This window comes from Poecilia reticulata, chromosome 4, assembly GCF_904066995.2.
Source record: "Poecilia reticulata chromosome 4, P_reticulata-male-v2, whole genome shotgun sequence".
Lineage (NCBI taxonomy): Eukaryota > Metazoa > Chordata > Actinopteri > Cyprinodontiformes > Poeciliidae > Poecilia > Poecilia reticulata.
The window spans coordinates 28,058,479-28,081,984 of NC_088833.1; the positions used below are offsets into that span (position 1 = coordinate 28,058,479).

The following is a 23,506-nucleotide window of genomic DNA, read 5'->3' on the forward strand; positions in this document are numbered from 1 at the left end:
ATCTGTAGGTTGAGCTATTTTTAGAATATAAACTTATTAAAACTCAAGAACATTGTTTGTGAATCATGTTTTGACAAGTATGTGGCTATATTGATCCATTATTTGTCCAAGACTATAATGGGAGGTCCTTAAATCTCTGTTTCCCCATGTACACACAAATACAGACTTTTCTGAAATCTCTACTTTGGTGGGAGTTTTTATTAATAACCATTTTTAGTGATAAAAACAGTGTTTTTGTGGTTGAAAGGCCAAAAAAGCATAACGACGTGCTCCTTTTTCCCATATATCCAACTACATGTGGACTTGGCTTGACAAGGTGAAACAAAGTATTTAGAAAAGCTTACCTATATACCAACACTAACGATGGTCAGGATCACAGGATAAGTCACCTGGAAAGAAGCACAATAGACAGTCAGTTTTAACAAATGAATATTCATTTCCAGAGGAAATATATATATATCTAGATTAATAATGTGTCGGGTTGCAGCAGCCATTTGAATCCGTCTCCGCTTCAGTTGTTTACTTAAAGAAAGTTAACATTAAAGTGCAGCTCTGCCTCCTGAAGTGAAACACCAAGTTTTGACTGCAGGGGATAAATTCAAAAATGATAATTGTGAGTGAAATTGCTATTTCTGGTATTGTGAATGTCCTACATTCTGTTTAGATGCAGGTAAGGGTGGGTGGGGTGGAGAAGGATTTTTTTTTCTTTTTTTTTTGTCTCCAGGGCCCTAAGATGTGCATTCCTCTTGCTGAGGAAAGCTTTTGTTCTGATAAATTGACATTGTCAATTTCCCACATTGCCACAGTGTGGCATATACTACAGGGAGCAGCAGTGGGAACACAGATGCTACGCACGATTGGCATCACTCAACCTGACAGTTCTTGTTTTTTGGGCCTTTTCTTCCTTTTTTCTTTCAAGGGGGAGGGTGGGCTATTTTTTTTTCTAAATCTGAACTTCCAAGTCGAGGAAGCAGGAAGGAACGGGAATTAATACACCTACACATTCCTTCTCCCTTTGGAAAAGGGAAAAAAGAAAAAAAAGAAAAAGATTCTTTGTACTCGCATCATAATTACTGGTGGGCGCCACTTCTGGATTGTTATACTCTCCGCCCAAGTTGAAAACAATATTTTGAGGACGTGCAGTCGACAACTAGGTCTCGTTTCCTTAAGTTTACTTGTTTTGTTTTTTTTGTTTGTCTATTTCTACCCGCGTCTTAATTTTGCGAAGCAGAGTTCTGGACTTTTTATGCTCTCTATTTCTCACATACTGCTCATCTGCAAGCACGCAGTCAGGCACAGAGGGGCAGTATTCAGATTCAGCAGCAGCCTGAGCCTGGCACCGGCACACAAATATTACTTATACACTGTGTGCACAATAATTAAGCGAGTAAGTTTGACCGCATCACCATTTTGAGGCACGTTTTCTAGCCTCAAGCTGCATAAACGTGAATGCTTAATGGATTTAATCATAGCAGGTGATGTGGGTCTGCAGGACAATGCTCCATAACATGCATCAAAGTTGCGTGGCTAGCCATTAAACCCTTTAAACAGGAACATGACCCCCTTCCTCGTCTGACCCAAACCCAACTGAGAACTGCTGGGAAGTTCTTGTGCAGCAGATTTCCAGTGAAAGGAAACAGCCCACCTCTCTGAGCTGTGCAGCATCGGCCACCGATTCATTCTTTTTCCACGTCAGAAATGTTTTACTGGAAAGCTTAAACAGATGAAAATAATAAATGAAAATGGGTGTTTTTCATTTAGTTGCGTAATAACTCTGCACAATAATAGTTGCCCAATAATCGTGCGCACGCCAAGGAAGCCAAAACTTTACTTTCTGGAACATTCGTGTTTGAGGTTTTTTAAAGTTAATTGAGAGCACTGTGGTTGGTGATTTTGATAAATGACACTTGCCAAATAATTGTGCACACAGTGTTCTTATTACCGAGCTGTAGGGTCCAAAGAAGCTTAAAAGTTGTTACAAAGTCGGTCTGAAGCCTGAAGATCTAGAGAAACTCATCCAATTGTTTATCTGTAGTCACATTGATTACTGCAATAAAGACTTCATAGGTCAGCCTCTCAGGTCTTCTGGATCTGGTTCTGCTCTGCATCCCCAGAACCAGAACCAAACATGGAGAAGCAGCATTCAGCTTCTATGCTCTACAAATCTGGAACAAACTTCCAGAAAACTGAAAGAAAGTTGAAACACTGAGTTCCTTTAAAACCCCACCTGTTTAGGATAATCTTTTATCAGGAATAAATGGAATATTGATGAACATATTTCATGTGTAATTACTTACTGATTTTGATGGCATTTGACAAAATGTAATGTTTATTCCTAGCTTCATAATTTGTGACTGTATGCCGTTTTTCATGATGTAAAGCACTTTGCCTTGTTGCTGAAATGTGCTACACCAATAAAATTTACTTCAAAATCTGATTGCCCCCGTTCTATTCAGGAAATGTTTGCAAAATTGAAAATTATGACCTTTTTGTTCATTTAACTTAAAAGGTCAGGGAGAGGTGCTCTGAGTCATAAATGAGAATATATGTATATATAGTATTTCTGCGACTACGGTCGATATATGGTGGATATTCTTTTACCTTCTTAAATATTCAGGTTTAATGAGGAATTGTTGTTTCCTAATTATTGTGAAAACAGAGAAATATACAAATTCTCATGCAGCAGTTATTTTTGTTTAGGTCTCACACTATGGGGGCCGAGCAGCGGACGGCCTAAGGAACACATTCGAAGCTTTGTAGAAACTTTTATTACAAGGACCACCTCCCATATCAGTCACAAAAACACTGCGGTTTCTTATGCAGATTCTATTTATATCAACCGCTCCTAAAGTCCTGCCAACATGCATCATACCAGGAAACTAAATAAAAATGGAGGTTTTTGGAGTGCTTCTACAAACTTTGGCTCTCGCTGTTCTTACCTAGTGTCTGCTGAGAGGGCAGAGCAGTGAAATACTCACGTCTACGACCTGCTGGACTTTACATGTACACTGAGCAGATTGAGCCATCTGTCCTTGTAGACTAGTCTGAGACAACAACTACTAACCGGAGATCTTTAAGAAATAATTATGCAGACCTTCATTTACCTGGAGCAGATTGAGTGAGTACTAATGTTTTAATTAACCTTGAGATTCCCACACTGACAGCTGCTCATGTTCTGCCTGGACGGGATCCAGCTCACAAAATTCCACACCGGTTTCCTGCTCAGCAACTCTTACCAAAGAAGTGGGATGAATAAAGGTTTGGTTTGGAGCGGAAAAGATTGTTGCACATTAGCGAATGGGTAGCTGACGGCTGAGGTTTTTTTTAAATTTATTATTATTATTAATCAGATCAGGGAAAGTTTTTGGATAAACCTGTATTACAAATAGCATAGGAACACCAAAATAAAAAGCAGGCAATATAAGTAAACAAATATTTATCAAGATAAAATTAAAGAGCAAATTTGATCTAAAAATAAACCATATTTAAAGTACATTTTAACAAAAGAACATGTCCAGTCTCTGTTTCTGCAGAGAACGTCTGTCCTCTGGCAGAACCTTGGGGGAAAAAAAATAATACTAACACATTTAAAACAAAAACAAACAAGGATGTAGTCATGTCAGATCAAGGTGGAAATGGGGACAAACCAGTTGGACTACAATACCAGTTTGAATAAGAGAGGGAGTCAAGTTACTGATATGTCTAATAAAGAGCACATTATATTTAATATATCTGAGTAAGGTTTAGATAACAGAAACAAGGCAGGAACCACCCATATTATCAACATCATTTTGATCAGAAATATATAATCTATTCCAGCTCCACTCTTCTGTTTTTCACATCTGTTCGTTTTTGTCCTGACTATTTGAGCCAGGAGTCGGTCATGGGTATCGATTTATGTCAGGGGTTTAGAAGGTTACAGCTTCAAAAACGGCAAAAAATTAAAGTTCAATAAGTCACAGAAGATTGTTTGAGTGCAGTTGGATGCAGTGGATCCTTCCAATGTGATAATTATTGTCCGATTTAAAAGCTGTAATACTAAACCACACATCAGTCAAAAAGAGTTAGCCATGTCCTGGATCTTCTTTGGCATGATTTTACTAATACCGCATCAACAGGGTTTTACTCCGGTTTTGAGACTACAACTTAATAGAAATTATTTTATAAATTAAAATAAATTATAAATTATTAAACTGCCAGAAGAAGAAAAAACAGTAAAGTTATATTAATTTAAGAATTCCAGTCACTTTCAACACCAATTGGAAAACTCGCCGTGGCTTTACAATCTAACCTGGACATCCTTGAAAATGTTCTGCCTTACTTATATATATTTTTTCCATAGTTAAATAAAATGAGGCCATTTCCTTCAATGCCAGCCCCATTATGATAACCTCTGATAGTCTTTTTAGTCTCGTAGGCCAAGGCAACAAGACAAAGAGCTAAATGCTGGAATTATCAAAGCCATTAAATGTTCAGATAAAGTAATTCGCTATCAAACACAACTGATCATCCAAGAATATTAGACCATTACAGCAATTCTAAAGAACCACGATCTCTCAAAGAAATGCAATTTCAGTTCTGAAAAGGTCTTTATTCGTCAGGTCATGATGGCTGGGATTGAAAGAGAATTAGAAAAACTTTGCCGTCACGTTGCCGTCCGGATTGCTCTTCTGTTTCAGCCTACATTATGTCGGCTGCAAGCTACAGAGTTATTTTTTTAGCTAAACAACAGCCGACACAAACATGCTCATCATTCAGCACCGCTCGCATATCCTTGGAAAAGCCTTCACCTTTTTACTTAGCTTTACTTTATACCTGATCCTATGTGTAAACTCCAATAATTCAGACAAAAATTTGACAACTAGATGGTTTCTTAGTCAGCATGGCCCCCATTCAGAGCCAGCGGAGCTAACAGGAATCTGCCTCAGGGCAACAGGGAACGCCGTCAGTGGGATTATTAGAAAAGGCTCACCGACTGTTTTCCTGACCGCCTGTTCATTCAGGAGAGCTGCCCCTGGAGAAAAGCAACGCAACACAGCTGAGTGAATTCAAACGGTTTTATTTGGACAGATTTATACTAAAATGAAGCAACTAATGAGCTGAAAAGTACAAACCACTTGATAAGAGGCATTTAAAAAAATCAGATAGCTGTCTAAAACCCTCCTCGACTATACCGGCCGCGTCTAAACACATATCTTGCGTCCTTGGCAGTAAACGGCAGAGGTGTAAGCAAGTGTCCACCTCCGCAGGACAAGATAAGGTTTCAGCAATGTTTGGAGCAAAACCGAGAAGCCATTTTTCCTTGTTGTTTTCAAGAACAGAGTTTTATCGATCACACACCGTGGGCGTGTCCAAATGCAGGTCTGCATCCTTCCAAGGCCGGATCTGAAGGCCGATTATGTCACAGAGATGATTATGTGTTTTAATGTCATTTTGAGAACAGCCTTGCACATTTATTTGGTAAAAGAAGGTAATTAAAGCAAAAAAAAAAAAAAAGACAGCTAGTCGAAGACAAATACTTTGTGACAACAAAGTATGTAACAATTTAAAAATGTAAAATGTAACAAAATGTAACAATTTACATTTTGGAAACAATATTTGTCTACATCTTTTTTAAAAGGGCTTTGCATCAGTGAGAGCTCGACCTAAAAGCAATCAGAGGGCCTCAAATGGCCCGCACGCCACATTTTGGGCACCCTTTTTTTGTTCTAAAACAGGTATGTTATATGGACGTATCAATGTGTGAATAAAATATAATTTAAAGATACTATCCACTCTGTACATTATTGTAGTACGATGGAGTACTATGGCTATGCTAAGAACATTTAAGAAATAGATTAAAATTACAAGAAAAAAGTCATAAAATTAAGAGAATAAAGCAATAATATGATGAGTTGTACGAGAATAAAGTTGAAATGGTATGAGAATAAAGTCGCTGTATTTACTGGAATGGTTATAATATTATGAGTTTATTCTTGTAATCTAACTTTATTCTCAAAATAATGTTATTCCTGTATTATTTTCACTATTCTCGTAAATCTTTAGCCTACACATAATGGCTTTTTTAAAAATAATGTTATGACTGTTCTTGTTTTTTTCTTAGTATGGCCCTAATAATCCATTGTAATTATAGCATGTAAGATTACTCATCTAATATTTTCAACAGTTTTTTCAATATAAAATGACCATAATAAATGTGTGCAGAGTAATCATCTTATGAAAATTTTCATACCACTCCATCCCTATTTAGGCATGAAAAATGAAAAAATGTGACTTATTGATAAAGTAAATGTCATATAGTGCCAAGAATGCTGTGAACAATTCAGGGTGAGTGAGGTGCAGCAGGACAACCAGTCCAAAAGGTCAGGCTGGAGTCCTGAGGAAACATGAATAGTTTAAGAAAAAAGTCACACACTGTGCGATTCCTAAATTTAAAAATAGGCAAATCTTATTATTAAACTTTATCTTAGATTCCTAATAATATCTTGAAACATTATTATTTTCCAGCGCAAGGAGTCCAAGGTCTCATCTCTCAGTAGTACATTTCTAGAGGGTTTTCTGGACTTTTCCTCACGCGACCATAGGTAGCCTCTGCTGGGTTTCACCTGACCCGTCTACCTGCCCAGTCAGTATGTTGCTACCTTACATGCAGCAGTGATCCGCCGTTTCCTGCGGCCCCGTTACCCCTCTGCTTTGTTTTGCTTGCCTACAGACTTTCCGGTTTGGTTGCCTGATAGCACCAGTATGCTCACTGTGCACAGAAAGCCTGCACTCTGATCACAGCACACATGTACACACACACACACACACACACACCCACAATGTTCTTTGTTTCTTTACATAAACTATGCCACCTCTCTGCCAGCTGCCCCTATGAACCTGACCCAAGTCCAGAGAAGTTGGCTCTAAACCTTTCCGATGACAATGAAAGGACTCGGAGGTGCACAGTTAAGATACTACGCAACATTCTTGCTATATTTAACATTTCAGACAAAAAATAAAAAATTGGTACCATAAAAAAATCGGAATCGGCAGGTCAGGCTGTTTATAAAGATTGATGATCGGCCAGAAAACTGCAATCGGTGCACCCCTAGTAACTGATGTCCATATTGAGCACCAGAACAAATCTGTGACATTTTATCTATGTTTTTTTTTTTTCATTCTTTTGATGCTTGTGTGACAATTGAAAGTTGGCCCACTGACAGGATTTAGGAGATTAGGGAATGTTTCTATTGTGACGAATCCATGTGAAATGAACACAAGTGACCTCAAACCTGATACACAAAGTTCGTGTCGCCCTGGGTTTTCACCCAACAAGCCCTTAAAATAATAATTAAAAAAAACATTTTTAAATCAGTAAATGGGGAGCTCAGACACAAGCCATCCAGATTTAGCACAGAGGTCAAGAGTCAGCGCTGACTGAACAGTACAATACGCACAATTAGGTAATCTGTTAATAAAGCAGATTCTGGGACAAAACACTTAGGCCCAGATGATAGCCTTTGCCCCTCTCATGCATTACATCGGACCAGGAAGCGGTGGCTCCTCTTTGTACGCTGTGACGGTCCAACAGCATGAGGAAGTCCCCGCCACCCCCTCCGCTCCACTCCACTCGTAATAGCATTAGCGATGCTCTGAAGACCACGCATGAGTGCTCTCGTCAGCACTGTGAATAAACGCTTTCCATACAGCTAAGCCTCGCCGCTCCGTCTCTGCTTATTTGGACTGGAAGCAAACAGAAGTTAATCAGTATGAGCAACTGTTCCACAATATGGGAGGTGTCAGACGAGATGAAGGATTCACACTGAGATGACTCTTTCTGACAAACAACACAAACCCCAAAAATAACTTGTCAATCTTTATGCGTTCCCACTCGGCCGCGGACCGTCGGAACCGTCTTACTGAGAGAGAGCCGTCAGAACAACGGGAAAGGATCAATTATGTAACTGCAACATTTAATTGTTTGGTTTTTGTTCAAAAATGCTTTACTTCTCTGTGAAGGCTGAAGGACTGACACAGATGAAGCCTAAAGGAAGGAAACCCTCCAAACGGCAACATTTGAAATGATTTTCTCAATTTTGCAAAAACGTTTTTAACTTCCACTGGTTTAGCAGACAGATCGCTCTAACCTCTGAATTGAGACACCAAATCTGGCTGGCAATTTAATTTCAATAATCATTTTGAAAAAAAACACAACTTATTATTTGACATATTTTTTTATTTTAAATTAGAAAAAGCTTTAGAAAAAAAAATTTGGAATTTATTTTTCTATCCATTTGATTTTTGTGGGAAATTGTGTTAAAGCACAGCACACAGTTTTCAACTTAATGACTAAAACCTTTCTTCTAAAAAGTATATATACATTAATAGTACTTTCAGCATCATTCTGTTGTGGAAATTCCCCCAATTTTTCCATATAAAGAAATATCTGAAAACTTGTAAAACCTACATTTTTTATTATATTTAAAAACATTAAATGGTCCTGCATAATTTTTAGCCAATGTGATTTCAAAAGCGATTGCGGAAAGTCCAGAGAGCCACCGGTTGCAGACACAACTAGATTATTAGATGATTATTAGATTATTAGATGATTAGTGGGAAATCTATATCTTCCATTAATAAAAAAAGACCATCTCCTCGTCCCTAAACCACTACGTCACCGACACATGCAGTCGGTCACATTTCTGTTTGCTTTTCCATTTTGTCAGTCAGCTTTTCCCTCATGTGAGTTCAGGGTTCAGGGAGTAGGTTCTGAACAAATGATGTCATTTGTTGCAGAGAGTCGCCACCCTTGAGACCACCTCTCCCTTTGCCCCCCAGAACTGTTGGGTAAACCATAAACTCCTCTATATTTAAGTATTTCAGAGTCTCTTCAAGTCAGAGTTAAAGCCTTGGCAAAACTGGGTCATCAACAGGGCAAGGACACCAATAGAGAAGCAAATTCGAAACAGAATGACCACAAGAGAAAGACTAAAGGTGCCGTGCTGATTGAGTCCAGACCTGACAGTATCTTGAAACCCTTTGCTATTATTGTTCAAAAGACTCTGGGTGCAATCACACCAGCTGCTTTAATCCAACTCGAGTACATTTGCCTAGAAAGTTTGGGGAGATGTGAATGTGAAATCGAACTCTCATGCCTACAAACCTCTGTTTGGTTGAAGTTAACTCTGGTGTTGTTTGAGTCCATATATGGACGCAAGACTGCTCCAAAAGCAGGAAGCAGACTATAGCGCTGGGCATTCTGGGTAAACTCAAGAGTCTGGCGACAGCAGGAGAAATGGCTCATGGCCTTTTACCAAAGACAAAAGAGAAATCCTACAATCACTTCAAAATCTGACGCCACTGTGTTTTTTTTTTGCAACTTGTGAAGGAGGATTCTGCGTTTGTCTTCTTCTGAGGTATTCCTGTTGTTTCCTTCAGTGGTTCCTTCTTGGTGCAGCGCCACCACAGGCGAGTGGGTGGAACAGTTTTTTCAAAAGCTTTGATTTGTTGTGTGAAAGAGAGCCACAGCAGCTGAAATGTAACAAATGTTGAGATTTTGCTCCAGAATCAAAATAAGGTCATTTTATTTATATAGCACATTTTCAGCAACAAGGCAATTCAAAGTGTACTATCAGGTGGGAAAACGCCCTAAATCTCATCACCCTCACCTGCAAACAAAAAATTTACTAACTTGTCTAGCAGATGGTGTTTTCCTAGGGTTTCGTTTCAAGACGAGGGCACCCCATTTGCAATAGATACCTTCTGAAATCAAAGGATGCATATTACTGAAAAGAATATATCAAAATCCATAAACGAGCCCCAAATCATGAGCTTGAAATCCCAAGGTAACCGGATACGTTTGCTTACCACAAAAACGGCCTAATGGGTTAAAAAAAAAGAAAGAAAAGAACCCGTCAGGTCTCTCAGTCTTGCACCGCACACACTGCGCCTATCAGAGGAATCTAAAATTGAGCCATGATGCCTGACTGTGGTTGGGAGTGGGGGCCTTGTGCGAGGTTATGTGGAGACTGTGTCTCAGGTGTAAAGCTGCCAGAGCAGAGACAGTGACTTCAGGCCAAGAGAGCGATTTGGGTCAGTTGGTAATTGCGTTCCTGGACCACAGGGGACTTGTTGGCAATTAATCCTGCCAATGAGCCATGTGAAATATGCACAGGGGACTGATACGTGCAGCTCTGTTAACGCCGCTCTTTCAAAGAGTGATGGGGTAAAATCTCTGCTCCTGACACCACAGTCACAGCGGCAGTAAGAGAGCTGTAAAAAGAAAAAAAAAAAGAAAAAGTAAAAAATCCAAGCTCTTTAGATAAAATCTGAAATTGACCCGAATAAAATTTCACCAATTATATCTACATGTTTTAATTTGAGCCGAACATCCCTAATCTAATCTGGTCTCTCATTACTTACCTCATAAAGTTCCCTTAAAGAAGAGGAAGCATAGAAAAAAATATTGTAGCATTTCCCCTATTTATAGTCATTTAAATTTTTTAAAATGCTCTGCAAAATGTAAAATTATTTTAAATGTATAAATCCCAGTATAAATTCATGTTCTTTCACAGCTTTCACTGTTTCCATTCAAACATCTTTTCATCATCCTTGTGTCATTTATATTTTTTTCAGTTTCGGTGTTCTGGCACGTCATTAATAGCTGTGTTTTGCCAACAACACGCTCCAGTAATCTGACGGCCTCCAGGGGCCGCATCTGTCATCGCGTGCCGAGCGAGCCGATCGCTCACTCCTCTGAAAAAGTGTCTCATTAGCCCCCGCTCTTTTGTCTAATCGAAGATTAATCACAAAGAGGCATCTGATCTTCGAAGTGACAGGGCCACAGACGAAATGTCACACGATCACTCCGCCGTTTGGAGCTGGTGCCGTCATGACGCCGTTAACGATGGCTGCCGCTCACCAACCGCCACGAAGCGTGACGGACGATGAAAGGGAAGTTCTCAACAGAAACTTGTTTTGCAAATAAGGAAAAGCAACGTGAACTGGCCTTCCTAGTTGAATCTTTTCAGGAAGTTTGGTGGCGTTGCCACGAGAGTGGAAAACCAGTGAAGAAGTGGACTCTCGGCAGGGATTTCCTGCCAACGACATTCTGCCACAGTGGATGTCTGCTATTACTGACAAGTGCGGAGAGAATTTCAAGATGAGAGCCGGAAAGTACATCCAGGAGAACAAATTTGGTTAACTTATTTAAAGTTTTTTAAAAATGGGGGGGTTGAGATGCAAAGAGGAATACCCAGAAAAAACCCCACCAGAAGTAGATACCAGCTACAGAGGACGACAGACAGTTCCTCCTTTCTTTGAGCGAGTCATCTTAAACAAATACAGCTACAAAGGTGTAGCGTCAATTCAGATGGAAAGCTCCTCAAAACTTACAGGAACATTCAGATTAGAAATATTGGGGGGGGTTTATACTCCTATTACTGTAGAGTTGCTGAGGAGGCTAAAGGAGTTTTTGTTCTTGTTTTATGATGTCATTACCAGTATATTACTTGAAAATGGTCTCAAAACAACAATATCATATTTAATCGCAATAAATTCTGGGACAATTTATCATTCAGCAAAATTTGTCATGACAGGCCTGTTATGACAAAGTTTTAGCATGTCATTTTGTATTTTATTGTGTAAATCACGAGCAAAAGTTTAAATTAAAAAAATAATAATTATTGCACCTTTAACATAATACATCTATCACTGCGTAGAGTCAGAGTCTTACAACTACTGCTTCAAAAATAAAATGGGAGTAGTACAGCTGCTTCCCTAAAAACAACGTACTACAATCAATCATATTTCTCAATATGTCGAATAAATCTGTCATTGAACCAACAATGATACAATAATTCACTGCTCCTAATTACAGCCATTGCCTGCTCTCATGAGACATCAGGACTAAAAAAATAAAACATAAAAAATTGCAATTCCAGATAGAAACGAGTCAAATGAGCTTTCTCTGAGGACGGGTCAAGCCTCAGAAGTAAGGTGAGCAGCTCCATCATCATCATCATCGAGTAAAAACAGTTTTTATGGTGAAATTTCAGTACGAAAACAAAACCTGAACTATAAACTTAGTCAGGGACCTCTGGAGGCGAAAATAATCTTGACATTTGAAGAGGAACAAAAGCTTGAAGTCTGCATTGTGAGAAGTTTTATGGTTATAAAACGGTAATTGACTCCATCAGCTGTTTCCAACAAATCTGATGACGACATCAGAGTGCGAAGGTGTTTCTTTGTTTTGCGTGTATGTTGGACGGACAAGCAGTAAGTGCAGGCAAAGTCTTCTAAAGAACGCCATCAAAGTGCCGAAGACCTTTAAGTGAGGTAATGACTCATGTTCCAACACAATAACAGCTACCAGCATCCAGCCAAACCTTCCCTGAAACGAGCGGCCCGGCCAAAGCTTTGAAATCTACTGAAAAATAATGCGTCTGAGATTGTTTATTGACTCGGTCTGTCCAGCGTAGCAAGAGAAAAAAAAAAAAAAAAAAAGGGAAATAAAAAAATTCAACCCAGGAGTGGAAAGAATACCCAGATGCACAAAAAAGAAAGTAAATAAATCTATAATGCCATATTTATACTAGTTAAATAAAAAGATAAAAAGCGGCATTTTGATCCGTTTATTACCGATTCCAAAACAGAAGTAATTATTCCCAAACAAAAGCGACACGTTTGTGATCTTTCAATCTGCATCTTGAAGCCCAAACAGCACAGAGTGATGGCAGATAAGAAGGCATCAATAGCTGTAAGATAAACACAAATTTAAACTCTTTAAAAAAAATACACCCACACATAAATAAAGTAATCAACCCCTTAAAGTGATTCTCCTTAATAAGAACGATAATCTCCGCTTCAGCTGGACTCTCCTCAGCTCTGTTCAATCCTCTGGGCAATTGCTTGTTAATCATGCCTTAATTTATTGACGAGATTCATTAGGAAGGCTCATCTTAAAGAAAATAAACACACCATCTCCTTCAATCTGTCCATGCCAGTGTCTTGAAATTAAGTAGAGATACCAGATTAGTTCAGTTTAAGAGCATTGGAGAAAATGACTTCTTTAAACCTCTAAACTAGCTTTAAACACTCTGCTTATCAGAAATTCTTTGGAGCGCTCTTGATACTGTTGTTGTAAACGACTTTTATCAGCTCTGTAACTCGCAGTCAAACATTAATGCGGCATACTTGACAATCTCGTACATGCTCTGTTCAAAGACATCCGATAGTGTGGGAGAACGAGCTACTGAAAGAATGAGGGCTGCTCAGAAATTACAAGGTCGACCAGTGAAGAGTCTCCCTCCATGCTTTACTCTCTGCTTCCTTCAGTCCCTGATGAACATCTTTACTGTTTGATATAGAAAACTAAAAATGTCAAAAGGTGACAACTAGCAACAGAAATACAGGACTTAAACTTCCTTGCCTTTTGTTCCATACTTAACACAATTAGGCAGAAATGAACGTTGACAGATCATGTTAGCTTGTTAAAGTGGCAGTATTGTGTATTTTCTAGGCACATGCTGCTATTATAGCACAATCAAGTCGCTATGTTATTTTCAGTTGTTATAAAAATGCTATAAATATATTAAATATCACAAAGAAATTCTACCACATACCAAATTCCTTACTTTTGGTGCCATGTTTATTTAAGTATTTCTGTAACATTACAGCTGACATGAAGTGTTTTAGCTAAATTATTAAAAATAACCAAAAAAAATACAAGCATACACTCTAAAAAGCTGTTGGCTTTATTAACATTTGCATCCAACAAACACAAAATTCAGACTTTTAATCAAACTTGTAAAAGAAAGATGGTGATATTAACATGGAGAGAACTTTCAATGATCCAGTGTTTGTCACGTTGGCGCTGTGGTGGACTGTGTTTTGGGCGCCTCAAAAGTTTTGTTTCTGCATCTGTTTTTCCAAAGTTGCATACTTTTCACTTAAAGGTCACTGGAGATACAAGCCGACTTAACAGATAGTTAAGTTTCACAGAACCTTCTGGAGAGTTCTGTTTGTTCAAGAGCTTATCGATGGGTGCATTTGACTGAAGGCAGCGCCGCGTAGTGCTGAGCTGACATGTAACGCGATGCGTTTTAAACAATCCAAGCTGGTGGGGGGATTTTGTCCCAGCACTGTGGAACATCAACGTATCGCCTTGTATTAAAACCCTTAAGGAGCAGCATGGCCACGGCCTTCTGACAGTCATAACCTGTAGTCCCGTTTTCACCTCTAAAGGAGATCATGAAATGCCAATAATATAAGAGATTCTCTTTTTAACAGAACACAATATATAGAATATATATTATACAGAGACAGTTGTAGAAAAGCAGAGTGGCTTCAGTCGGAGGTTTCTTTGTTGTAATACAGACTACTATAGGAGATCCTTCCTGTCCACAGCCATCACCTTTAGAGGGGCAGTATTATTTAAAATTGACTATTTGAGCTTTACATCATGTCATAATGTTACTCGCTCATCAAAAACACACCTACAGTGTTGCTTTGATTCTTACATGACTGAGAAATCCTTGAATCTCCCATGGTAACCATTCATCTGTGCAAAACCTGGATGGACCTAGCTCCTCCTCTGAGCTGCAGTTTCCACCTCACAGAACAGACCTCCCCTACAATCTTTACTCTCAGCTCCTTCAGACTAGCCAGAAGCAATTAGCAAACACCAGGTGGAACTGCTCATTAGCTAACTTATTATACAAGCTACTTCTCAGTGAAACACTGGTAAAAATGTTGCTAAAGGGTTAATAGAGGAGCCATGTTGTGATGACTTCCTGAAGGCGGAGCTTCAGAAAAAGCAGGAGATTTTAAAGAGACAGGAGACCCAATTTCAAAGTGTTAAATTACAAAGTAAAATTTATTTTTAGCTATATTAGATATATATATATATAGCATTTTTATAATTGAAGGTAGCAGTTACTTGATTGTGCTATAAAATAGGATTTATATGCCTGGAAAACAAATAATACTGTCTGCCCCTTTAATTAAATGAGATGCATTTAATTTCCCTTTGGAAATTATTTTTGAATTGAACTGAATTCCCCTGCAAGGCTTTGTATAAATGGCCTGAACAAGGAAAGTCAGTGAAAAGTTGATTTATTACAACCTACACAGAGGTGGACGAACTGACCATCTGCAATAAATGTTTAACCTTCATGTCTCAACAGTAGCTGAAATACAAGGAAGAAGAGAGGAAAAACAAAACTGAAGGGACTGGAGGCAGAGAAGACGACTGGCGGCTCGCTAACACAGTGCTGTGGGTGTGGAGGGGGTTGGAAGAGGGGATGTACTGGAAAAAGAACGATCTGCAACAACCTCAGGTCTCACTGCTGAAGCTTGGCGCCAATAAAGACAGAGCACCTGTTGAAGATCTCCCCGCTCTGCAGCTGATTTGGCGGTATGTGAGGCAGGAGCAGTCATGTTCTCGCACATGAATGTTCTTCATAACATTCATGTGCAAGAGCAGGTGAGGCATGTTACTAATGGTTTAAAAGGAAGGGGTTTCTGGTAAGGCCTATTTGAACCCATAAAACCACAGAAGCAATTAAAAACATTCTCCTTTTTTGAGTAATAAACATGAACACAAATGGTGTTTTCTTTACTACCCAAAATATATCAGCTTTAAAGAAATAAAATAACTAAAAGTGAAAATCAGAGGGACTACATGTGTAATTTAAGCATAAAATCTAAGACAAATTACATTCATTTATTCAGAGGAAGACATTACATATTCTATAGATCATGAAAATATGCAGTTGCATTGAATAGATAAATACTTAATTAGAAAAACATGAAACTAGAAAAGCTGCATTGCAATGAGTTGAGAAACAGGCAGTTAATCATTTCTCAATAAGTCGCTCCATGAGTGATCAAGCTTTGACATTATTTGGCAACAAACTACCACCATCATATCTGACTGTAGGTGTGATGTTAATGTTTTATTATTTTTCAAGTTTTTCTGGAAGACATTCCACTTTTCTCTGATGAGTCCACACAATATTTTTCCAAAAGTTTCGATGGTCATCAGAATGCTTTTCGGCAAATGGGATTTGTTTTGGTCAGCAGAGGGTTTCATATATGGATGCCATTTTTGCCACTTGTGCACCAATTGCAGTTTTAGGCCGATCACCGTTCTTTCAAAAGCCTTACCTCCCACTTCTTTCATTATCAATTTTGGCCGACATTAAAGGAATCTTGGTTAGGAAGCTGGTCCTGGGACGATTCAGCACAGTTCCACGTTTTCACCATTTAGAGGTTAGTGGTCCAAAGAAGACGTTACTTTTTAAACCAGGCAGCATTATGTGTTTTCCAGGCTTGATTGTGCTATTCTATAGCACAGTTATAGCACAAGTGTTGTGAAGAAAATCTTCAGAAAGGCTTCACGAGCTCATAAAGAATAAAATAATAAAAAAAGGCATTTCTCAAACTCATTTAAGGCTTCCAGGGATCCAGCCTGGAATGTGGCCAGTGTTAGGACGAGAACACTAACTATGTAACCTTCGGCGGTTACAAAAATGCCATACAAAATAATTGGGCCTCTGTCTCTTTAAAGTCCTGCTCTTTCTGAAACTCCGCCTTCACTAAGACATCACAACATGGCTCCTTTGTTGATCGTTTTACATTTTTACCAGTGTTGCACCGAGAAGTAGCTCGTATAATGAGCTCAGTGGATGCACAGTTCCACCAGATGTCTGCTAATTGCTGCTGGCTAGTCTGAAGGAGCTGAGTGGGGGAGTCAAGGAGAGAGCTGCTCAGAAGCTTGAGAAATGCAGCTCTGTGAAGGAGCTTCACGCTCGAAGGCGGCAGTCGGTTCCACCCAGGCGTTTTGCACAGCTGAATGGTTGCCACGGGAGATCCAAGGATTTCTCAAACATGCATGAAATTATCAAAGCAGCTCTCAGGGTATGTTTTGATGAGGGAATAACATTACAACATGATGTACAGCTAAAAAAAAGTAAGTTTTACATAATACTGCCCCTTAATAGATTCTAGCCTATTTCATGGTGTCCTAAATCTTCATATCTGGAACTAGCAGAAGTGAAACTGAACCCCAAAAAGAGTTCTTAATTACAGTTAATTCAAGATTAACTGATTCGTCTTTCTTAAATTAAATAATTATCAAAATCACCAAAAATTACACTTCTTTAGCTTATTTTTGTCAAACATTTCTTCTGCGTTTAGAGAAGAAAAGAACGGGATTAAAAGCAGACGTGGTCCTTCCTGCTGCTTTTTCAGACATTATATTGATATAGATATGCACTTTCATGCATTGGCGGCATACAGTATGTTCGTCTTCCATCAGGAAAAACAAGCCCAATCACAATAATTGCATTAAACCATCAGTATGGGCAGCAGCAGCAACAGCAGCCCCCACAGCCAAGTAAAATCATTTAGCTCTTCCTTAACTTGTGGCGGAGAAAAAGCTGCCAGGTAGGCGCAATAAAATCTTTGAAGTGTAAGAAATAGAGCCAGTAGGGAGGTCAGACTTGTTAAGGTGTAGCTATCAGTTAGAGTGGATGTTTGCAAAGCCACATTTATTCAATGAACCAAGCTGTCTTGTTTACTTTCCCTTTCTCTTTCTCTCTCTCTCTCTCACACACACACACACACACACACACACGAGCAAAAATATATCCACAGTAAAACATGCCAGGCATTTTACCAAATTGGAGCCAAAAATATCTAATCTACTAAATCTCGGAGCTTTTGTTTATCACCTCTAAGCTCGAAGTGCTGCCCCGTCAGACACACTCAAAGTGGGAGGTTAAAAGAAACATCCAAGTGTCAAGCAGGTCTGCTGCTGGAAAAGGGGAAAAGACTTCCAGATTTCCTAGGTGAGCCGGTGAAACAATCCCAAACAATTACCTTGTCTTTTCCATATTTACAGATACAAACTGGAACATTCTGTGTGGCGCCTAAAGCAAGTAAACAACAATGACACTTCCCTGACACCACTCAAACTTCCCATCAAGCGGCAACTAATAATGACAAACTGCCCCCCCCTCCCCCTCACCTCTGAAAGCAACATAATCTACAGCGTTTCAGGAAATGCAGCAGGAAACATGGATGAATCAGCCATTTTAACGTTGTTTAACTCGTGTTATAAACGAAGCCCAAAATGATACTCACAGCTTCTCTTTAGATCTTTGCAGCACACAGAACTGCTAGCTCTACTAAATGGCACTCAGTTGGAAGACTTCTCTCACCCTTAGAAAGGCTTTGCGCTGCTGAAATGACTCACATCCCCTCTTCCAACCTCTGTCAACCATCACGAGGAGGTAAACATTTCCAAATATGGAGAAAATATGGAGACAGTATTGAGGGCAATATCAGTTTGGTTTGCTTTTAGCTAAGAATGCCAAACTATGCGAGCCACGGAGCCAGTTCTGTGGTGCATACCTCTCACTTGGAATAATAATGATGATTGCAGGGAACTTTTCGCAGTTGTTTGGGGTTCAGTCTGACCTAAGATGGATGAAAACGGGAGACTGTTATCTCAACTCTTACTTTTTAAGGATGAAAATAAAGAGATAGGCTGATGAGACGTTTGCGACGTTAGGTTCCAATTTATCTTTAAAAATTACCACACAAGGATATAGACAAGCAGGGGAAGAAACTGTTTTCATATCATTTTTAGATAACACAACGTGACTGCTGAGTGGACATTTTAAGGGTGTTTTCACAACTGATAGTCCAGTAGATGAGGGACCAAGATTGCAACATTTGTTACACGTGCTGTTCACTTTCACACTGAACTGTCTTAAATGACCCAAACATTTGAAAAAACAGTTCACCTCCTCGCCAGAGGTGGTGCTGCAGCAAGAACTGCTGAATGAAACAACACAAAACCCCCAGAAGAACACACTGAGGGTAACTTCATTCTTAATGAAATGTAAACAAAGATGGAGTAGCATCATATTTTAGTGATTGTAAGATTTCTCTTCTGTCTTTAGTAAAAGATCACGAGCCATTTCTCCCGCTAGCGGTAGACTCTCGCACTTGTTATTGTTGTCTTTACCCAGAATGCTTCTTCCTGCTTTTCTCGATTGTGCATTCACACGTCCCCAAACGGACTTTCTAGGCAAACAAACTATGAGATAAAATGACTTCATATTTCTATTGAGCTTAACAGGACCTTCAACAACACTTTACATAAACTACCGATTAGCATGAACAACATGGCTAGCTAACTCTGCAGCCTTTGTGTGCATTTTCTTGACAATGTAGATGCTCAACCACATTTTCAAATCCAGCACATTTAATAGCAGACAGAGGTTAAAGGTTTTTAATAATGTAGCAGACAGAGTCACTTTTCTGTACTCTGATTAGCCTTCCTGTTAGCCACCCTGCCTGAACAAATGTCAGACACCTTGTAATGGAAATATGAACATTTTTTAATAAAGTATATATGTTTCTGTGCACGGTTAACCTAAATAATTTGATTTTTACTCTTTACAATGATGGAGACCACATTTGGAGCTTGAGTTTAATGTCTCTCTTTTTCCTCTGCCTTGTGACCTGCTGTCCTAGGTTACTGACAGATGGTCCCTAGTAAAAGAGAAAAATCTGTTGAGGGAAGCTTGTGATTCAATTTTAAGTAGTTCAAGTTAAATTCTAGGTTTATAATGCATATAAAAGAAAGACTTTTTCCTTCGTGTGGTTTGTCTACACAAGATGAACTGGAACCGCAATGAAATACATTGGACTCTTGGTATTTGTGGGGGTTAGAGATCAAAGTCAACCACGATTAGCTAAAATCTTTGAATATTTGAGCTTATTAGTGTCAATTTTAATAACTCTAAAATCAAATATACATTAATATGCATCGATATGCACACTGGAAACTGCATTAGTACTACCGCAGAAGCTAATACCTAGTCTTCCTTTTCTCCATTTGGGGTACAGAAAAATAGTACCAAGGAAAAGGAAGAGCACTTCTGGAATAGCTACTTTGCAAACACCAGATTTTAGTGACTGTCAAGTAGAATTGCACAGAGGTATTTGAGGTATTTGGACATTTGCTATTGATTTTTTTTTTTTTTAAACTTTCTAAAATAGGCAAATTATTTAATAATTAATAATTTGGACTTAAGATGCACAGAAAAATCCTCAAACACTGAACTGCAAATAGGTGGGGGTCACTTTACGTTACAAGGTCAAAAAAACTGAAACGGCAAACAAGCTAGCATTAGCATGGCACGCCAACAAAATGCTCAGCATGAAGACGGAGGAAGACGTGAGTTTGCTGAAGACTGTGTCGAGTCGGACATGTTTAGAACCATCGCTACCGTGGCAAAGCTATCCTGCAAAAAAACTCTAAATTATCCATTTCTAGCAACGAAAGGAAACACATGCTAAAGAGTCCAAGTCATCAGCAGGAAGCACATTGTAATACTGATGAACAGAGGAGAAATATTTTCCTTTTCAGAAAGAGTCTGATCAGACTTAAAGTTGGACAGGATTAGGTCAGTGCGTTGCTAAATTGCAGAGAAACAGAATTCACCCTGCAAAAACTGGCAGGTAGAGATTGCTTATTTACCGCATGAAGTCATCTCCCTGCACAGATTGTCTTCAAGTGATTAAGAAGGTGTAATTAAAGTCTGATTACTCCCATGAGAGCCATGGGTCAAAAGCTTAACAGCTGCTAAGGGAGAACATTGCATTGACCTTCCTGGACTGGGATTGTATTGAGGAGCAGCTTGAGAGTCCTCATTTCCTGAAACAGCACAACCTACTTTACACAAGTCCCTCAGGAAAGGACCACCAATCAGTGCAGTTCATGTTCACGCATTATTAGCAAAAACGTTGTTCCTGGAGAAATTTCCCTAAATATACTCTGTGCAATCTTTATTAGGACACCAAAACACGGTGGAAACAGGATTTCCCGATTTAGTGTGAACAGTTTCTTTTTTTCAAAATTGTGGAGCTTTTAAGAAAAGAGGAGAATATTTGGAAATTAAAACTAGGAGGTACTTATTTTCAAGAATAATCAAATTTCCACAGACTGTACTTAATACATGTTTAGAAGGACATGTCGGCACATAAAAGAAAAACATTTTAAACATATGTAGAAATGTTTTTATCTTTATATTAAGAAGGCAGTTCAATGCTATTCAGACACCGGCTGCCTTTGTATTAATGTTCTTCACAGCCAAGCCTTCAACGCCAATGAGAAGAGCCATGATGCCACAAAATTTTCCATTCGGTCGATACAAAACACCAAGATATTAAGTAAGGTTTCTGCATGCAGTCAGCTTTTATATATATATATATATATATATATATTTTTTTTTTTTTTTTTTTTTATTTATTTATTTTTTTACATTTGTTTCTATGGCAATTTGTAGAAAGACAAAATTTGCTAAGAATATTTGAAAATATCACTTTTCTAAACATCCAACTGTGTTCACTGCATTGTGCTTCAATTTGAGGGCCAGAGGAAAGCCAGAGACTCTGCACTGCTTAAATTTGCTGTTTGTTCAAATATGAAGTTATGAAGAAAAACTGTGAATCTAGTGATTACAAGGAAAGTCATTACATAAATATCACCTGATCTGTCTCAGTGAGGAGACCCAGAAGCCAACTCTTCATGGCGCATGTGACGTACACCGAGTTTCTAAAGTACTCACACCCACATGGCAAACTCACACTTCAATGGATTTCACTGAGATTTTTGGAGCTGCAAATATTTTATAAATACAACTCTGAAAGGCTTTGGTGGGTTTTTCTAGTCAGCCCCTTTTTATTTTAATACCGGTAAATAAAATCCAACTGCAACATTTTAAGGAGAAATGCTAGACAGGATGAAGCTGTGGAGCAGGTTAAAACAGAATTTTAAAGAAAAGGGAGGCTGTGTAGATGCTTCTTCTTACATAGGGAAGATGCTTAAAATTAAGAGCTAAAGATAGGGCAGTACTGGCAAAATAAAACTGTGTTAGAGGCCATGACAGACATAAGACTGAAGTGATGGATCAACTTCCAGCAGGACGATGACCCTAAGTAAACAGCCAGAGTTATAATGCAAAGGTTGGGATCATGGGTTCCCAGCCCTGGACCTTCAAGGCCGATGTCCTTCCAGTTCTGGGTACATCCCTGTTCCAGTACACCTGGTTCAAACTAGGGATGCAAATAAATGAAAATCTGAGCCGATAATATCTCATATTGATTTTGCTATAAACGATAACCAGTATTTACCAACGGTATATGTATATTTTGTGAAAAAGTGACCACACTGTTGATTTTGCCCACACTGCATCACTGTCACACGTCCAAACAAATACTCCACAGCCAATCCCGAAACATACACAAATCGCAACAACATGGAGCGTTACATAATAATATAAGTCAAGTTTTACTTGATGGGAACCAGAACCGAAACACTAAAATAAGACTGGTAGTGATGTTAACACCAATACATTGCATCTGAATAATTCAAATGATTGCATTGCTGCCTCAAGAGCTACAGAAGCCTGGTAAAAACCCACTGATTATAGTTCAGCTATGCGGCAAAAGGGAAACACCTACAATATCAAAGTCCAGACCTGAATCCACCTAACAATCTGCGAGACTTTAACTCTGATGTCCGGGGTTCAGTGTGGCTCGGCTGGTGTAGCAGGTGCACCATGTGCAAACTCTACAGTTTTTAAAAAAGACAAATCCATGTCACTTCCCCTCCACGTCACAATTCTGTGATACTTTGAGTATCACTCAGCTCATGAGTGAAGACTTTTTGCAAGACACTTTATATGCAACAGCTGGTATGAATCTATTCCTCCTTATTTCCGGTTCAAATCAAGGCAAACCTGCCTGGAAACTGAACACAAACATTTCTCACTTCATAAAACATATTCAAATTCATTCAGTATTACATCTGTCAAAATTATCACATGAATCTTAGTCGGAACGAAGCACTTCATAAGCTTAAGTATCACTTAACTGATGTCCTAGTTGAAGTTTAGGGTGTTTCATCAGCATAGCTGTAATAAACCCTGGTGACACCATCCTGAAGCAAATTTCTTTCATACCGTGGGGGTTTCCCGCTTCCTTCTTTTCTAACCTTGTGTCTGAATGTGACCTGATGTGAAAGTAACCTGATACTTTATGTGCAAAAGTACAAACAGAAGAGTAATTCTGTATTAATTGAATAGGTGGATGCTGAGCTTAAGGTTACCTTTAAACTTCCTGCAGAACATCTAGTTTACCACAATAGAATGTGCCAAATATATCCATATTTATGTTGCGAAAGTGGAAGTGAACACAAAAAAGGAACATAACAGAACATGCAAGTCACAATACAGAAATACATCAAAAGTAATCCTACCTTTATTTCCCTCTTTGGGATTACTGGAAGACAGCTGAATCTGCAGAGATTGAGAAATACAGACAACTCTGTGTTACACAAATAGATTACCTAACTATAATTTGGCTGTGGAGGACCACGCCAGCATAGTAAACAGACACTGTCATGTGGGAGACATGCTTGTTCTGGGTTTCTGTCATTCATGAG

At 38.8% G+C, this 23,506-nt stretch overlaps 1 protein-coding gene across 6 annotated transcripts in view; it reads right to left on the bottom strand.

The window, feature by feature from the left end:
- The window catches only part of lpp (LIM domain containing preferred translocation partner in lipoma), a 186,793-nt gene that overhangs the window by 153,844 nt on the left and 9,443 nt on the right, over positions 1 to 23,506 (bottom strand). For 3 of the 6 annotated variants that reach the window (XM_008407672.3, XM_008407668.3, XM_017304533.2), the window contains exons 2-3: positions 23,321 to 23,360; positions 345 to 389 (exon numbers count right to left, since the gene is read on the bottom strand). The gene's annotated coding sequence lies outside the window, so the exon portion shown is untranslated. Of the gene's footprint in view, positions 1 to 344; positions 390 to 18,129; positions 18,242 to 23,320; positions 23,361 to 23,506 lie in introns of those variants that run through there. The other 3 variants (XM_008407670.3, XM_008407671.3, XM_008407669.3) reach the window with 2 other exon arrangements.